Source organism: Mytilus galloprovincialis, chromosome 11 (genome assembly GCF_965363235.1).
Source record: "Mytilus galloprovincialis chromosome 11, xbMytGall1.hap1.1, whole genome shotgun sequence".
Lineage (NCBI taxonomy): Eukaryota > Metazoa > Mollusca > Bivalvia > Mytilida > Mytilidae > Mytilus > Mytilus galloprovincialis.
In genome coordinates, this window is record NC_134848.1 from 40,193,387 (window position 1) to 40,213,335 (window position 19,949).

General features: G+C 32.8%; 1 long non-coding RNA gene across 1 annotated transcript; it reads left to right on the forward strand.

Moving 5' to 3' along the window:
- Positions 1-5,058: 5,058 nt before the first annotated feature.
- LOC143052172 (uncharacterized) lies at positions 5,059-11,149 on the forward strand. The gene is made up of 8 exons (XR_012971017.1): positions 5,059-5,144; positions 5,709-5,799; positions 6,841-6,918; positions 7,483-7,573; positions 8,615-8,692; positions 9,257-9,347; positions 10,389-10,466; positions 11,031-11,149. It is a non-coding gene; the product is annotated as an uncharacterized LOC143052172 (long non-coding RNA).
- Positions 11,150-19,949: the final 8,800 nt, after the last annotated feature.

The window sequence follows — 19,949 nt, forward strand, 5'->3', positions numbered from 1 at the left end:
GCCTTAGATAAGTGTACAATAAATATCAAAAGTCTTGATTGGACGTCAATAATTTCATCTACACAATTTTGCATTTTGATGATACCTTTGTTGTTGCATTTTCGAAATTCATTGTTTTAAAACACACAATATAACTACACTAAGATTATCTCCGAATCCTTGTCGTACTCAAATTGCGACAATTCCGCTAAATCGTATTCATTTAGACTGCATTGTCGACACGTTTCACAATGAGTAATACGTTTTTGGCTGAGTAGATACTACTTTAGGGTGATCGACAAAAACATTCATGTTCTAGCATTATTATATAAGTAAAAACTATTTTAATTTGGTTCACTTCATAAAAGGTACTAGTGTCAATATTACGTGGTTGCAGTAGCTTTAGAAAGGACATGTGTACTTAATGATTGATTGATGGTTGGTTGCTTAACGTCCTGTGACAAATAGTTCATAAAATTGAGAATGGAAATGGGGAATGTGTCAAAGAGACAACAACCCGACCAAATAAAAAACAACAGCAGAGGGTCACCAACAGGTCTTCAATGTAGCGAGAAATTGCCGCACCCGGAGGCGTTCGTCAGCTGGCCCCTAAACACATATATACTAGTCCAGTGATAATGAACGCCATACTAATTTCCAAATTGTACACAAGAAACTAAAATTAAAATAATACAAGACTAACAAAGGCCAGAGGCTCCTGACTTGGGACAGGCGCAAAAATGCGGCGGGGTTAAACATGTTTATGAGATATCAACCCTCCCCCTATACCTCTAACCAATGTAGAAAAGTAAACGCATAACAATACGCACATTAAAATTCAGTTCAAGAGAAGTCCGAGTCTGATGTCAGAAGATGTAACCAAAGAAAATAAACAAAATGACAATAATACATAAATAACAACAGACTACTAGCAGTTAACTGACATGCCAGCTCCAGACTTCAATTAAGCTGACTAAAAGATTATGATTTCTTCATATGAACATCAGGCACAATCCTTCCCGTTAGGGGTTTAGTATCATACCATCATAACATATACGAGAAGAACATAACCCGTGTCATGCCAACAACTGTTTTTAGAATAAATGTGTTTAGTTCCGATGCAAAGACCTTATCAGTGACTCAATATTGACGCCAAAATATGCAATCTTTAATGACTTGACAACAGTATCGTAATTATATCCCTTCTTAATAAGTCTATTCAAAGGTTTTGTAAGTTTCTGAGGTGAGTACTGACACCTTTGTGCTTTATAAAGAATATTTCCATAAAAAATTGGATGTGAAATACCTGAACGTATTAGAAGTCTGGATATTGAGCTATATGTACATGCATATTCAGGACGAGAACAGTTTAACAATAAATACAATAGGTAGGTCTTGCCATAATAGAGGCCATTCGGGATGATGGTCAAGGAAATTTGGACTGCCACTTGAAAATTAGAGTATATTGGAGGGACAGAAATTTTGCCTTGCAACAGGTCACCTACGGACCACTCAAAAAGTTGTTGCAGGGATTCTTAACATGCAAAGAGCGTGGCCCTTGCTTTACACGAAGCATCGGATTTAACGTCTCCATTCTGACCGGACGTGACTGCTAACTTGATTACTAGTATATATACTGACCGACTTTAGAAACGCAACACTTTATTTATTGTTATTTTTGAATGAATGTGTCACCGTCAAAAGCGATGACTGCCTGTTACAAATGCCAAAATAATTGTCAGAAAGGTCAACAAATTCTGTCTGACATGTTTTGGGTTCTGATTTACACCTTCTGATTTTGCATTTGTTCAACCCATTTATTGTCTACTTGTATCGTTGTCGGAAGGACAGTAGGAGGAGTTTCTGAAGTCATACAGTATGGTTGCAGCACGTTTATGTTTTCATGTTTGCAGTATTCTTTTTTACTAGATACTATTTAATTGAATGTGGGTTTAATGAATCAGATGTTATCATGATAGTGCCAGTACAAAAAGATGAAAAATGCGCGCCTCTCTGCGGAAAGCTCGTTTGTGTTTTGCCTTATCTTGCTAATTTTTCATCAAATAATTATGAAATACGAAAAAAAGACGTAAAACACACAATTTTGAGGCTAGAATACTATAGAAAAATGTTCAAATGCAAAACTATATATTTTGTAACATTTGATTTTAGACTAGGGACAAATTGACCGAAACAGAGCAAGAATACTCTTTTAAAATGTAAATATTCAATCTCGAGATCCTACAATGTGTTTTGAAGACTTTGCTACTGTAGCAACACTGGGAAATGTAAGTCGCAATCAGCCATAAAATACACGATATTATTCCAGGACGGCACAGATTGCTATTTTGTGGTTTAGATGCTATTTTTGTTATCACTCTTTGGCGATTCTGTTCATGATATCAGTGAACTAATAAATGCCTTGAATCCGATTCTGTGAGATATATATGTCCCGAATATTTGTTGGCCAACCGCAGGAAAATGGCGACAACTAAGCAGTGTGTGGCATAAATAACTACCGTGTTATCTGCAATCGACAGAATCCCGCCTGTCATTTACAAGACATTAAATCTTTACAGGAACAAATATCATTTGCAAGACTTGAGTAACATTTTAGGAACTTGTTAAGAGTCAAAGCTACGTTCCGAGTAAATGTTTACCGTCAAGGTAATACAGATTGGAAATATCAGACGAATTGTAAAACTGGATACAAAGTAAACGGAATGAACATTTATACTATTTCAAACATTAATAAAAAAAAATTATAACTATAAAATTCTTTTTTTTGTTTTTTCATAACAACTTCCTACTAGTCACAGTGCAAAATTCCGCGAAAAGACGTCAACATTTTCGCAACTTATGTTAACATAGTCCTATAACATATGACCTCGGGGGCATTATTTACTATTTCTATTTACTGTTCTGATATTTTTTTATACTATCATAGTGACACCCGAGGTCATATCGCGGTAGGCAAATTTCGCGTAGCAAAAAAAAATCTCAAATCAACATGTGTACTTGGTTTTAAGTGTGTCCGATCATACTTAGAAGTGAAATATCATCTAATATTTCTTTAAATCCAATGAAAATGTGTCATAATATAACAAATCAACATTCATCAACATCACGATCAAAATTTCAAAACGGCTAACGTAAAAACGGATTCCTTCGTGAAATGAAACCAACTTTTATTCTTCTGTGTGTAAACCTCCTTTGAACAGGAGCACATGATGTTAAACCTTTACTATAAGATTACGTACAGATATAACAGAAATTAACATACAGTGGAGATCACTTCTAACCTCTCATTAGAACTGTCATAGAACTGTTCTAACCTGTCCTAGAACAGTTCTACCCTAGAACTGTTCTAAGTAGAACTGTCAGAATCAGTTCTAGGTAGAACTGACTAAATCAGTTCTAGGTAGAACTGTCAGGATCAGTTCTAGGATAGAACTGTCTAAATCAGTTCTAGGTAGAACTGTCTAAATCAGTTCTAGGTAGAACTGTCCAAATCAGTTCTAACCGTAGAACTGTCAGCAGAACTGACTAAATCAGTCAGGACTGTAGAACAGTTCTAAGCTGACTTCACTGCAGTAAGGGCACTTTAGAATTTAGAAGAAATAAATCACTTCCAATTACTTTGCTATATAATAGCAGATTTTCTATATTTCTTTCTGATCATACGTTACATGTACAAATATCGAAGTGAATAGGAGGTTATCCAACTCATCGGAGAAATATTTTTATAAGATTGCATAGGAAACATCATTGTTTACGTTTCTTTGTTTCCCGTTTTTAACAGTCTCTTCATACATGTCATACATATATCTCTGCATTTAATTCATGGAATTTTAATCGTAATTTATCTTGTTTGCCTTGGATTTACATTCATTTAAGATTCTGTTTTGACAAATGTTCATACGAAAATTGTACAGTGGATGAATTATGGGATATTAATGAGAAAAGTGTTGTATTATAACGTAAAAAAACTATATACATTTGCACCATCTCGTCAATTTAGCCAGACTTATCCATAACGATTTTAAATGATATCTGGGAGTCTGAAACTCAGAAAAAATATACTCATCTGAACATGAATGAAGCACTGGACGTTCGGCTACAAACAAAATCATGCATTTTTCTTTGCCTTCTTCCATTTGTCTTCAAATTATATTAACAGTATACTATTCCAAGAAGAGAATTTCCCATACGTGTACTTTTTATTTTAAAATAAAGTATATGAATCAGTCATGTGAGTGTTGGATGATGCCGTAAAATAGTTTTGTTTAAAAAAAAACCATCACAAACTAACTGACTTAAAAAGTCACTTTAGTGACGGTTCTTTATTAGGTGTAATACCACCAAATCATGATACGCCACATCCGGTTGCATACGAAAGTAGGTCTAAAAAAATATTCCCTTGAATTTGACAGTTGTAGAAAATTAACCCTGCATTTCAATGCACTTAAATTTTTCTGAGTCATAAACATGTATGTTGGGTGTCTGAAAGCATCATTCTTTTTTTATTTGATGGTCTTATAAAATATTTTGGAAAGTTAAGGTTACATAGTTGCCAAAGCAGGTAACCAGTAAATAACCTGGTAAAAATGTGATTGTTTACTTCCGGTGCAGGTTACTTTCTTATATGCAATGAAATGTAGTGTGAAATTTTCACTGTAGCACTGGAAAGGATTAAACTTTATTCATGCAAAGTATTTCTTTGGTTGAAATAAAGGTAAATTCTGTACATTTTTTTTAAAAGTACCAATTTAACAAAGACTAATAGGGAAAAATCAATGGTGGTATTACACCTATTTAGGGAAACTACATGTGCACTCGTGACCTTATTGTACTTTCATTTTTAAAAGTTATTAATAAACCAGTTCATACATTGTAAACATGGACTATTCGGAATGGATTGAGACACAGAAAGCACGTTTGAGGTAAAATTGCCTTGAAATGGGGGTTTACGGGTGTTTTCTAAGTCAAATGGGTGGACAGACAAAGCTGTATTTAGTTTACTGTGTTAAATTTTAAATAATACCCTAACAGTTTTGTTTATACAACATGTGAATTTTTTATTTCAGTGTTCACATGTTCTGAAGAGCATTCTATTGAAAAATCTTATATGTGAATTGGTCTGCAGATGACACTTCAGCATTAAAGTAAGTATCAACTATCATCATGTTTTTTGTGTTTTTTTTGGCCGCAAAAGTTTACAATTTGCCATTGTGCCATCTACATTTTGCACAGACAATAAATCATCTAAACACTTATTTGCCCTGGATTTATACACATCAGAATCCAGTCTCACATACTTAAACTTTATAATTCTTACCAAATATTTTTTGTACCAGCATTCCAAGGGACATAACCCTTTTTAAAAACATTTTGAGGTATTTTTTATTACTCTTTCTCCCCATTTTCTAATGTAAAATACAAGAAAGTGGACACTTTGTGTAAATCTATAAGAAATATACTGTTATGAGTAAATAAAAAGACTTTGATACCAGTAACAATAAATGGTTGACTGAAAGGGAACCGTTATTTGTCACACTAGGCGAACAGACTAAAAACTTGAGTTACACATAAGGGCTTCTAGAAACTTCCGTGTAGACTGTTAACATTTATAGAGACAGTTCTGTCAGCTAAAACACTTTAATTATTGATTTAACATTACATTTATATCATTTTTGTGGGGAAATAATCACATTTGTTTTATTTTTTAGACAAAAGATATCAAGTTTTGATGAAAAAGGAAGGAAGGAGGAAAAATGGACCAAAACAGACCAAAACAGACCTTCAAATGAACTCTAAAAGGTGCAATAAAATTGTTTATCATCTAAAAGTTGTCTTTTGTATTCTATTTAATTGTTTGAATGCATAGATCATGAGTTTTTGATCAGATATTAGTCAACACTGCATTTTATAATGATACACTGAAATTTGGATTTGTCGAAGAAATTAGACTGAAATTGCCGTAGGATATGGCCTTACATTATAGTGATTTTCTCTGAAACTATAGGTCTGACTGAGACAAAACTTGGCAGTTATGCTTGAAATAACTTGCAATTGGAGGGAAAAAAATTACATTAAGTTTATTTGACATTTAGGTGTTCTTTAGGTGTAATACCACCAAATCATGATACGCCACATCCGGTTGCATACGAAAGTAGGTCTAAAAAAATATTCCCTTGAATTTGACAGTTGTAGAAAATTAACCCTGCATTTCAATGCACTTAAATTTTTCTGAGTCATAAACATGTATGTTGGGTGTCTGAAAGCATCATTCTTTTTTTATTTGATGGTCTTATAAAATATTTTGGAAAGTTAAGGTTACATAGTTGCCAAAGCAGGTAACCAGTAAATAACCTGGTAAAAATGTGATTGTTTACTTCCGGTGCAGGTTACTTTCTTATATGCAATGAAATGTAGTGTGAAATTTTCACTGTAGCACTGGAAAGGATTAAACTTTATTCATGCAAAGTATTTCTTTGGTTGAAATAAAGGTAAATTCTGTACATTTTTTTTAAAAGTACCAATTTAACAAAGACTAATAGGGAAAAATCAATGGTGGTATTACACCTATTTAGGGAAACTACATGTGCACTCGTGACCTTATTGTACTTTCATTTTTAAAAGTTATTAATAAACCAGTTCATACATTGTAAACATGGACTATTCGGAATGGATTGAGACACAGAAAGCACGTTTGAGGTAAAATTGCCTTGAAATGGGGGTTTACGGGTGTTTTCTAAGTCAAATGGGTGGACAGACAAAGCTGTATTTAGTTTACTGTGTTAAATTTTAAATAATACCCTAACAGTTTTGTTTATACAACATGTGAATTTTTTATTTCAGTGTTCACATGTTCTGAAGAGCATTCTATTGAAAAATCTTATATGTGAATTGGTCTGCAGATGACACTTCAGCATTAAAGTAAGTATCAACTATCATCATGTTTTTTGTGTTTTTTTTGGCCGCAAAAGTTTACAATTTGCCATTGTGCCATCTACATTTTGCACAGACAATAAATCATCTAAACACTTATTTGCCCTGGATTTATACACATCAGAATCCAGTCTCACATACTTAAACTTTATAATTCTTACCAAATATTTTTTGTACCAGCATTCCAAGGGACATAACCCTTTTTAAAAACATTTTGAGGTATTTTTTATTACTCTTTCTCCCCATTTTCTAATGTAAAATACAAGAAAGTGGACACTTTGTGTAAATCTATAAGAAATATACTGTTATGAGTAAATAAAAAGACTTTGATACCAGTAACAATAAATGGTTGACTGAAAGGGAACCGTTATTTGTCACACTAGGCGAACAGACTAAAAACTTGAGTTACACATAAGGGCTTCTAGAAACTTCCGTGTAGACTGTTAACATTTATAGAGACAGTTCTGTCAGCTAAAACACTTTAATTATTGATTTAACATTACATTTATATCATTTTTGTGGGGAAATAATCACATTTGTTTTATTTTTTAGACAAAAGATATCAAGTTTTGATGAAAAAGGAAGGAAGGAGGAAAAATGGACCAAAACAGACCAAAACAGACCTTCAAATGAACTCTAAAAGGTGCAATAAAATTGTTTATCATCTAAAAGTTGTCTTTTGTATTCTATTTAATTGTTTGAATGCATAGATCATGAGTTTTTGATCAGATATTAGTCAACACTGCATTTTATAATGATACACTGAAATTTGGATTTGTCGAAGAAATTAGACTGAAATTGCCGTAGGATATGGCCTTACATTATAGTGATTTTCTCTGAAACTATAGGTCTGACTGAGACAAAACTTGGCAGTTATGCTTGAAATAACTTGCAATTGGAGGGAAAAAAATTACATTAAGTTTATTTGACATTTAGGTGTTCTTTAGGTGTAATACCACCAAATCATGATACGCCACATCCGGTTGCATACGAAAGTAGGTCTAAAAAAATATTCCCTTGAATTTGACAGTTGTAGAAAATTAACCCTGCATTTCAATGCACTTAAATTTTTCTGAGTCATAAACATGTATGTTGGGTGTCTGAAAGCATCATTCTTTTTTTATTTGATGGTCTTATAAAATATTTTGGAAAGTTAAGGTTACATAGTTGCCAAAGCAGGTAACCAGTAAATAACCTGGTAAAAATGTGATTGTTTACTTCCGGTGCAGGTTACTTTCTTATATGCAATGAAATGTAGTGTGAAATTTTCACTGTAGCACTGGAAAGGATTAAACTTTATTCATGCAAAGTATTTCTTTGGTTGAAATAAAGGTAAATTCTGTACATTTTTTTTAAAAGTACCAATTTAACAAAGACTAATAGGGAAAAATCAATGGTGGTATTACACCTATTTAGGGAAACTACATGTGCACTCGTGACCTTATTGTACTTTCATTTTTAAAAGTTATTAATAAACCAGTTCATACATTGTAAACATGGACTATTCGGAATGGATTGAGACACAGAAAGCACGTTTGAGGTAAAATTGCCTTGAAATGGGGGTTTACGGGTGTTTTCTAAGTCAAATGGGTGGACAGACAAAGCTGTATTTAGTTTACTGTGTTAAATTTTAAATAATACCCTAACAGTTTTGTTTATACAACATGTGAATTTTTTATTTCAGTGTTCACATGTTCTGAAGAGCATTCTATTGAAAAATCTTATATGTGAATTGGTCTGCAGATGACACTTCAGCATTAAAGTAAGTATCAACTATCATCATGTTTTTTGTGTTTTTTTTGGCCGCAAAAGTTTACAATTTGCCATTGTGCCATCTACATTTTGCACAGACAATAAATCATCTAAACACTTATTTGCCCTGGATTTATACACATCAGAATCCAGTCTCACATACTTAAACTTTATAATTCTTACCAAATATTTTTTGTACCAGCATTCCAAGGGACATAACCCTTTTTAAAAACATTTTGAGGTATTTTTTATTACTCTTTCTCCCCATTTTCTAATGTAAAATACAAGAAAGTGGACACTTTGTGTAAATCTATAAGAAATATACTGTTATGAGTAAATAAAAAGACTTTGATACCAGTAACAATAAATGGTTGACTGAAAGGGAACCGTTATTTGTCACACTAGGCGAACAGACTAAAAACTTGAGTTACACATAAGGGCTTCTAGAAACTTCCGTGTAGACTGTTAACATTTATAGAGACAGTTCTGTCAGCTAAAACACTTTAATTATTGATTTAACATTACATTTATATCATTTTTGTGGGGAAATAATCACATTTGTTTTATTTTTTAGACAAAAGATATCAAGTTTTGATGAAAAAGGAAGGAAGGAGGAAAAATGGACCAAAACAGACCAAAACAGACCTTCAAATGAACTCTAAAAGGTGCAATAAAATTGTTTATCATCTAAAAGTTGTCTTTTGTATTCTATTTAATTGTTTGAATGCATAGATCATGAGTTTTTGATCAGATATTAGTCAACACTGCATTTTATAATGATACACTGAAATTTGGATTTGTCGAAGAAATTAGACTGAAATTGCCGTAGGATATGGCCTTACATTATAGTGATTTTCTCTGAAACTATAGGTCTGACTGAGACAAAACTTGGCAGTTATGCTTGAAATAACTTGCAATTGGAGGGAAAAAAATTACATTAAGTTTATTTGACATTTAGGTGTTCTTTAGGTGTAATACCACCAAATCATGATACGCCACATCCGGTTGCATACGAAAGTAGGTCTAAAAAAATATTCCCTTGAATTTGACAGTTGTAGAAAATTAACCCTGCATTTCAATGCACTTAAATTTTTCTGAGTCATAAACATGTATGTTGGGTGTCTGAAAGCATCATTCTTTTTTTATTTGATGGTCTTATAAAATATTTTGGAAAGTTAAGGTTACATAGTTGCCAAAGCAGGTAACCAGTAAATAACCTGGTAAAAATGTGATTGTTTACTTCCGGTGCAGGTTACTTTCTTATATGCAATGAAATGTAGTGTGAAATTTTCACTGTAGCACTGGAAAGGATTAAACTTTATTCATGCAAAGTATTTCTTTGGTTGAAATAAAGGTAAATTCTGTACATTTTTTTTAAAAGTACCAATTTAACAAAGACTAATAGGGAAAAATCAATGGTGGTATTACACCTATTTAGGGAAACTACATGTGCACTCGTGACCTTATTGTACTTTCATTTTTAAAAGTTATTAATAAACCAGTTCATACATTGTAAACATGGACTATTCGGAATGGATTGAGACACAGAAAGCACGTTTGAGGTAAAATTGCCTTGAAATGGGGGTTTACGGGTGTTTTCTAAGTCAAATGGGTGGACAGACAAAGCTGTATTTAGTTTACTGTGTTAAATTTTAAATAATACCCTAACAGTTTTGTTTATACAACATGTGAATTTTTTATTTCAGTGTTCACATGTTCTGAAGAGCATTCTATTGAAAAATCTTATATGTGAATTGGTCTGCAGATGACACTTCAGCATTAAAGTAAGTATCAACTATCATCATGTTTTTTGTGTTTTTTTTGGCCGCAAAAGTTTACAATTTGCCATTGTGCCATCTACATTTTGCACAGACAATAAATCATCTAAACACTTATTTGCCCTGGATTTATACACATCAGAATCCAGTCTCACATACTTAAACTTTATAATTCTTACCAAATATTTTTTGTACCAGCATTCCAAGGGACATAACCCTTTTTAAAAACATTTTGAGGTATTTTTTATTACTCTTTCTCCCCATTTTCTAATGTAAAATACAAGAAAGTGGACACTTTGTGTAAATCTATAAGAAATATACTGTTATGAGTAAATAAAAAGACTTTGATACCAGTAACAATAAATGGTTGACTGAAAGGGAACCGTTATTTGTCACACTAGGCGAACAGACTAAAAACTTGAGTTACACATAAGGGCTTCTAGAAACTTCCGTGTAGACTGTTAACATTTATAGAGACAGTTCTGTCAGCTAAAACACTTTAATTATTGATTTAACATTACATTTATATCATTTTTGTGGGGAAATAATCACATTTGTTTTATTTTTTAGACAAAAGATATCAAGTTTTGATGAAAAAGGAAGGAAGGAGGAAAAATGGACCAAAACAGACCAAAACAGACCTTCAAATGAACTCTAAAAGGTGCAATAAAATTGTTTATCATCTAAAAGTTGTCTTTTGTATTCTATTTAATTGTTTGAATGCATAGATCATGAGTTTTTGATCAGATATTAGTCAACACTGCATTTTATAATGATACACTGAAATTTGGATTTGTCGAAGAAATTAGACTGAAATTGCCGTAGGATATGGCCTTACATTATAGTGATTTTCTCTGAAACTATAGGTCTGACTGAGACAAAACTTGGCAGTTATGCTTGAAATAACTTGCAATTGGAGGGAAAAAAATTACATTAAGTTTATTTGACATTTAGGTGTTCTTTAGGTGTAATACCACCAAATCATGATACGCCACATCCGGTTGCATACGAAAGTAGGTCTAAAAAAATATTCCCTTGAATTTGACAGTTGTAGAAAATTAACCCTGCATTTCAATGCACTTAAATTTTTCTGAGTCATAAACATGTATGTTGGGTGTCTGAAAGCATCATTCTTTTTTTATTTGATGGTCTTATAAAATATTTTGGAAAGTTAAGGTTACATAGTTGCCAAAGCAGGTAACCAGTAAATAACCTGGTAAAAATGTGATTGTTTACTTCCGGTGCAGGTTACTTTCTTATATGCAATGAAATGTAGTGTGAAATTTTCACTGTAGCACTGGAAAGGATTAAACTTTATTCATGCAAAGTATTTCTTTGGTTGAAATAAAGGTAAATTCTGTACATTTTTTTTAAAAGTACCAATTTAACAAAGACTAATAGGGAAAAATCAATGGTGGTATTACACCTATTATGGATACAGAGAGAAAATAAGGGTGCGCTAAATTTTTAGATATGGTACAAATACACCGTACCGCTATTTGTCTGCCATTACTGGATATCGCACAGGTTCTCGTAAACATTTGACATCATAAAACAAAATATCTGACGCCACAATGGAAAAGTGATTGTTGTATGCTTCAAAAGTTCAAGAGGCCTGGTCAGCCAGGATAAGCAATATAGGTGTATTGTGTTCCAAAGTTGGTGTCATTTTTGTCATACGATCCGTCCTGACATAGAACTATTATTGGTTTACAATGAGGCCATATATATTTACATGATAAGTGTAAATAAGTTCAGTTTTGGTTGAAATGGTCAAATAATTTTGTTAAAACGACTCAGTCTGATACATGTATATCGAACTACTGAAATTTGTTTACAATTCAATATTTTGAATAAAAAGAGGACTTGCAGAAAATTGCTGGTACTCTAAATTGATGTGAAATATTTTTTTAGCCAATGTGTTACAATATTGCTGTCATTTGAATTATACAATCCATCGTGATATGTAACTACATGTATAAGTGATTTAATATGCGGCTTAATATATATATATATATTAAGATTTACATTATAAAGTGTAAATATGGTCAGTTTTGGTTGATGCTGTCACATATGGTCAGTTTTGGTTGATGCGGTCAAATATGGTAGGTTTCCATGGTTTTAGTTGATGCGGACAAATAATTTTGTTATATCCATGAGTCAGTCTGAGATATCAAAACTACTGAAATTAGTTTACGATTCAAAATTTTGATTAAAAAGAGGACATGCTGGCACTTTAAACTGATGTGAGCATAATTTTGTTTTCCAATGTTGCTTTCCTTTATCATGTTTATATTGAACAATCCATCCTGATATAAAAATATAAGCACGCGCAATATAAAATTCTACTCGGAACAATATTCCCCAATATTCATGCAATAACCCTATAATATAGATCATTTGTATTATAATGAGTATACACTCCATCCTTACATAAAAATATTACAGATTTACAAGCGACTATAAGAGTTGTATAAAAGAGAGCAAATATGGTCAGTTTTGGTTGATGTGGTCAAATATGGTCAGTTTTGGTTGATACTGTCAAATATAGTCAGTTTTGATTGATACAGACAAATAATTTTGTAACATGAGTCAGTCTGGGGTATGAAAACTACTGATATTTGTTTCTGATGCGATATTTTGAATAAAAATAGGAAATGCTGGCACCCTCAATTAATGCGAAAAAAAATTTTGTGATCATTGATTTCCAATATTGCAGTTATTTATATACTATGTACAGTCCCTCTCGAACTAAAATTATAACTCAATTGCTGTGCAGCTATATAGATTTACATAATAAAAAGCAAATATGGTAAGTTTTGGTTGATGCAGTCAAACGATTTTATTACATGACTCAGTCTGAAGTATAAAAACTACTGATATTTGTTTATGATTCAATATTTTGAGTAAAACAAGGACATGCTCATTGGAGGATCAAGGGGAGGGGGTCCAGGGGTTGGAACCCAACTTTTTTTTAACATCAATGCATATGAATGGAAGCATATAGTTGGACCCCCAGCCTGGATCTAGCTGCCCCTGCATGCTGGCACTATAAATTGATGTGAACAATTACATTTTTTTTTCCAAAATTGCTGTTACTTGTATATTACAGTCCCTCTAGACCTGAAATTAAAACTGAAGTACTGTGCACCTATATAGATTTGCAGAAAGAAAAAGCAAATAAAGGCAGTTTAGATTGATGCGGTCAACAGATTTTTGTTAAACAGGTCGTCAGAGGTATGAAAACTACTCGTAAACAGATATTATATTGGTTATTGAGGTCCGATAATTTTGTTATGTGATAATGAGCCATCCTGACTCCCGGAATAACAAATATAAAACAATTCAAATAATAACCCCCCCCCCCCCCCCCCTAATACTAACGGCCTAATTTATGTACAAAAATTGAGAGAAAAACAAAAAAAATTGTAATACATCAACAAAAGAAAATCACTGAATATGGCGGGGTTAACAGGTTAAACATGTTGTCTAAGGCAGCAACCATTTGATTTTCGGGGGGGGGGGGGGGGGGGCTATTGGTTTTTTGCTGTACAAACTTTTTTTTTCGACTTCGGCGAAGAACAATCATTTTTTTTAGCGACAAACCGAAAACAATTTTTTTCTTTCAATTTTTGCATTACATATAGTGGCAGCTGAGAATGAAACAAATTATTTTTTTCTCAGGGTCTAAAACAAATTATTTTTTTCACCAAAAACTGGAAACAAACTTTTTTTCATAGCCCCCTCCCCCCCTAAAATCAAATGGTTGCTGCCTAAGTCTTGCCGAATATAAATCTGAAATAAAACCGGCAAAATAGCAAACTCTATATAATTTAAATCGCTTTTTTACACAACCCTTTATATTAAGGCAAAGTGTTCAATTCTGGCCGTAAAATTTATAAAAATCAATTTTAGCCGTAGAATGTGTAAATCAATTTTAACCGTAGAATTTATAAATCAATTTTAGCCGTAGAATTTATAAATCAATTCTGGCCGTAGAATTCATAAAAATCAATTCTAACCGTAGAATTAGAAATCAATTCTAACCGTAGAACTGTTCTAGAAGTAGAACTGACCAAACATCTGGTCAGTTCTAGCTAGAACTGTCAGGATCAGTTCTAGGGTAGAACTGTCAGGATCAGTTCTAGGTAGAACTGTCCAAATCAGTTCTAGGTAGAACTGACCAAATCAGTTCTAGCTAGAACAGTTCTAACCTAGAACTGACTAAAAGGTGTCAGGCTGACAGTTCTACGTACTGTTCTAGAACAGTTCTCCTGACAGATTTAATGAGAGGTTAGAAGTGATCTCCACTGTATATATGATGAATTTAGAGGAATATTTTCTTTGTTTCTAAAACAAAAACTAGATAGAATATAAAAAAAATATAAATGATCGCTATACCTGATTAATATTCAATAAACGGTCTTCCTGTACAGCTGAACTATCTCAGTCATTTAATTCTATGTAAGGAATGATTTTATATTTAGTTTGCATGGGTTCAATTGAATATAATTATCGTTTATGCTTGGTTTCTAAATAAAAATTAAAGTGAAACACCAATAATAGTATCATTATTTAATATACAGTCTAATTTGAACCGAACAACTCCTTGGGAGAGCGAAGCAATCTTCATTCACCCATTAGTTGGAATTACAGTAGTATACAGTTCAGTTTTAACCAGTCAAGTCTCATTGTACAACACCATGGGCGAGCGAAGCAATCTTCATTCGCCCATTATAATAAAGAAGATGTGGTATGATTGCCAATGAGACAACCGTCCACAAGAGACCAAATTGACACATAAATTAACAACTATAGGTCACCGTACGGCCTTCAACAATGAGCAAAGACCATACCGCATAGTCAACTATAAAAGGCCCCGATATGACAATGTAAAACAGTTTAAACGAAAAAGAAAAAACTAACGGCCTTATTTATATAAAAAATGAACGAAAAACAAATACGTAACACATAAACAAACGACAACCAAGGAATAACAGGCTCCTGACTTGGGACAGGCACATACATACAAAATGTGGCGGGGTTAAACATGTTTGTGGGATCCCAACCCTTCCCCTATCCTGGGACAGTGGTATAACAGTACAACATAAGAACAAACTATAAAAATCAGTTGAAAAAGGCTTAACTCATCAGATGGACAAACATACAAATGGACCTGGCCGGGTACTTGTACATCCCGACAACAAAGGGATACTAGGAACATATCTGAGAGTACTCGCAGTTATCTGACAGCTAGTTCAAAGCCATTCACAACTTATAAAAAAAAATCATGCATCTAAAATTAAATTAGTTGGCATTACAGTATGCAGTTCAGTTTTAACCGGTCAAGTCTCTATGTACAACTCCATGGGCGAGCGAAGCAATCTTCATTCACCCATTTGTTGTAAATGCCACAAGCAATTTGTAACTAAGTTTGACATCTACACGTTCTTGGTTAAGGAAAGTCTGCACATTTAAAAAGCATCTTTTTTTGCATGGACACTTTTCAGTGCACACAGAGCAACATCTACAGAAAGAACAATCTCAATGTTCCAAGTCGCATCCACTGCATACATTACTTTCCGACAGACTTGCAACTGTTTTCTGGTCTGACATTTAAGTAGTGATAGAACTTGCGTACGGACACACATGTTTTCTTTGTTCTGTACGATTTTCGCGATATCTTTAGCGGTATTTTTCAAAGACACAGTGAACATGTCGTAAATGATGAGACTTAGCCCTTGTCGGCCATCTCTCGCACAACGGTCTGCCTCTGCCAGTAAGAACGTACAGATTTGGGGCATCTAATATGTACAACCAAGGCTACTTCCAGTATGATTAGACCCATACCCAAAGCAACTGTAGCAATCACACATCGGATCCTACTTTTTCAGTTTGAATTCTTTTAAAATTCGATCTTTTGAGTCTTGGTGTGTACTTCCACAGACACAATTAATACCAGAAGTACAATCAAATAGAGTTGATGATCAGACACCATTAAACCAGCCATCAACTAGTGGACACAGACAACATAGAAGATGTTTGCAGGAAATGCAGTCTGATCATTCAACACCCAGATTAGTTTCTGGTGAGTGTATTTATTTTATTGAGTAGAACTAAACAAGCCACTCTGCTTGAAAAAGAAGTAAAAGCCTGCTGAGGCTTGCATTAGACCTTTTTCTAAGCTCATAAAAACAAGTTGATATTTAAATGTACTAAACAGTTACTGTCTATATCATTTCTATTGGTTATACAGCATTAAATCCTAAATATTATAGTATTAATGAATAGGTGTTTTTATAATGGCCTTATGTCCAAGGTCTGTAATAATGGTCGAGGAAGTCTGTAATTACAGACATCCGAGGCCATTATTACTGACCGAGAATATATAACAGGGCCATTATATAAACAACCCATTTATTAATACATTTATTAACCAATAAGTAAGTGTTACTGCCAACTTGATGTACTCTCTTACTCTTTTATTAACCAACTTACTACAATATGTATAGAAATGCCCATGCTTTATAAAAGGAAAATTTCGACAACTGGTCATGAACGGAGAAATTGCTACAGCCAGTCATTACGAAATCTCAGTCATGCATTACGAAATCATACCCGTGCATTACGAAATCACAGCCATGCATTATGAACAGATGAAACGGGACATCGATTAAATGTTGTTTATTTCTTTAAATAAGTGACAACTTTTTATAATGTTTTATTTTAACTTAATATAAAAAAAAAGTTTAATTTAGTAACGGCTTGCACTACACGAAAAGGCAGATTTACAACAATTTGGACAGTCATGTAAATGTTTGACAAATGTAACTACTTTTCTGCAAGATAAATTTGCAGACCTGCTAATGTGTATGTAAATGAATTATTCCTTTGACATTATTTAGGAGGTCGTCAAAGATATGCTAAAGATAATTATTTTATTTCCATAGCTTTAGTCATTCTTCAAAAATATGTAAAGAAATGCCATAGATTTGCATGCACTTTCCAAGATAGGAGATATATGCAAAGTTTAAAATTTGCATAACTGATTTACAGAGGTGTGGGCAGTTTTGAGAGACCGCGGTTTATAAAACATTTACGACCAATGTAAATGCTGACAAATGTTTGTGTTATATTTGCAAAAGTTTGTCGATATCGTTCACGTATGTAAAGAAATGTATTTTATTTACTAATACTTTCCAGTATTATAGTTATTTGGATAAATATTGTTATTTGCAACATATCTTTACAGACGTATGCAAAGTTTTGAGAGACCGCGGTTTATAAAACATTTACAACCAATGTAAATGCTGTCAAATGTTTGTGTAATATTTGCACACGTTTGTCGATATCGTTCACGTATGTAAAGAAATGTATTTTATTTACTAATACTTTCCAGTATTATAGTTATTTTGATAAATATTGATATTTGCAACATATCTTTACAGACGTACGCAAAGTTTTGAGAGACCGCGGTTTATAAAACATTTACAACCAATGTAAATGCTGTCAAATGTTTGTGTAATATTTGCAAACGTTTGTCGATATCGTTCACGTATGTAAAGAAATGTATTTTATTTACTAATACTTTCCAGTATTATAGTTATTTTGATAAATATTGATATTTGCAACATATCTTTACAGACGTACGCAAAGTTTTGAGAGTCCGCGGTTTATAAAACATTTACAACCAATATAAATGCTGTCAAAGAACATTTTACCCTCAACAAAAACTATAAAAACCCTATTTCGCGTATCAAAAATAAACTAACAGAACTAGCCAAGGAATTTGTGTTTGTCCCGGCTGATAAAGCTGCTAATAATATCATTATTGTTTGACGTAAATTTTATATAGAGGTTCTGCAAAAGGAAATCACGAATTCACCAACTTTCCAACTGACTTCATTTTCAGAAAACGACATCTGTAACAAACATAAACTTTTAGCTACTTCTTTACAAGCAGAACCAAACACAATGAAAGTCCCAACTATGTACTGGCTTCCGAAGCTGCACAAAAAACCTTACAAATATAGATTTATTTCATCTTCCAGCCATTGTTCAACTACTAAATTGTCTGTTTTACTTACTAGTACACTTGGTACAATAAAAAACCTGATAATAAATTGTTCAAATAAGGCCTTTGAAAATAGTGGAATTAATTACTTTTGGAGTGTCAAAAACTCGTTGGAAGTACTTGATAAATTGCATGCATATATTGGTGATTTTGAATCTGTTCAAAGTTTTGATTTTTCTACCCTATATACCACTTTGCCTCATATTCTTATTAAGAAAAAATTCACATCCCTAATTAACTGGGCATTTAAAAAGTCGGAATGCGAGTACATATGTTCAAACTCTTTTAGATCATTTTTTAGTAGCAATAAACAAAAGAACTATGTCAATTGGACATGCTTTGATACTATTTATGCACTTGAATTTTTACTTGATAACATTTTTGTTCGCTTTGGAGATTCCGTATATCGTCAAGTTATTGGAATTCCAATGGGGACTAACTGTGCACCACTTATTGCGGACCTGTTTTTGTATTGTTATGAGTTACAATTTATGACTAAAATTAGCAAAGACCCATCAAAACAACATTTGATACAAAAATTTAACAATACTTTTAGATATTTGGATGATATATTGGCTCTAAATAATGACGACTTCAGTATGTATACTAAAGAAATTTATCCTGTAGAACTTACTTTAAATAAAGCTAATGATAACAATGACCACTGCCCTTTCCTCGATCTTGATATCTATATCATAAACGGTAAGCTTAATACAAAAATTTATGATAAAAGAGATGATTTTTCATTTCCTATTGTTAATTATCCATTTTTAGATGGTGACGTTCCCTTGTCACCATCTTATGGTGTTTACATATCTCAACTTGTACGATTCGCTCGTGTATGTAACAATGTATTAGATTTTAGCGAGAGAAATTTATGTATTACTGAAAAATTATTACACCAGGGTTTTCGATATCACAAACTGGTCAAAACATTTACTAAATTTTATCACCGGTATAAGGTAATAATTCGTAAATATAACTCAACATGCAGACATCTTATACGTTCAGGTATTTCACATCCAAAATTTTATGGAAATATTCTTTATAAAGCACAAAAATGTCAGTATTCTCCTCAGAAACTAACAAAACCTTTAAATAGACTTATTAAAAGGGGATATAGTTACGATACTGTTGTCAGGTCATTAAAGATTGCATATTTTGGCTTTAACATTGATTCACTGATAGGGTCTTTGCATCGGAACTAAACACATTTATTTCTAAAAAAACAGTTGTTGGCATGACACGGGTTATGTTCTTCTCATATATTTTATGATAGTATGATACTAAACCCCTAACGGGAGGGATTGTACCTGATATTCATATGATGAAGACATAATCTTTCAATCAGTTTAATTGAGGTCTGGAGCTGGCATGTCAGTTAACTGCTAGTAGTCTGTTGTTATTTATGTATT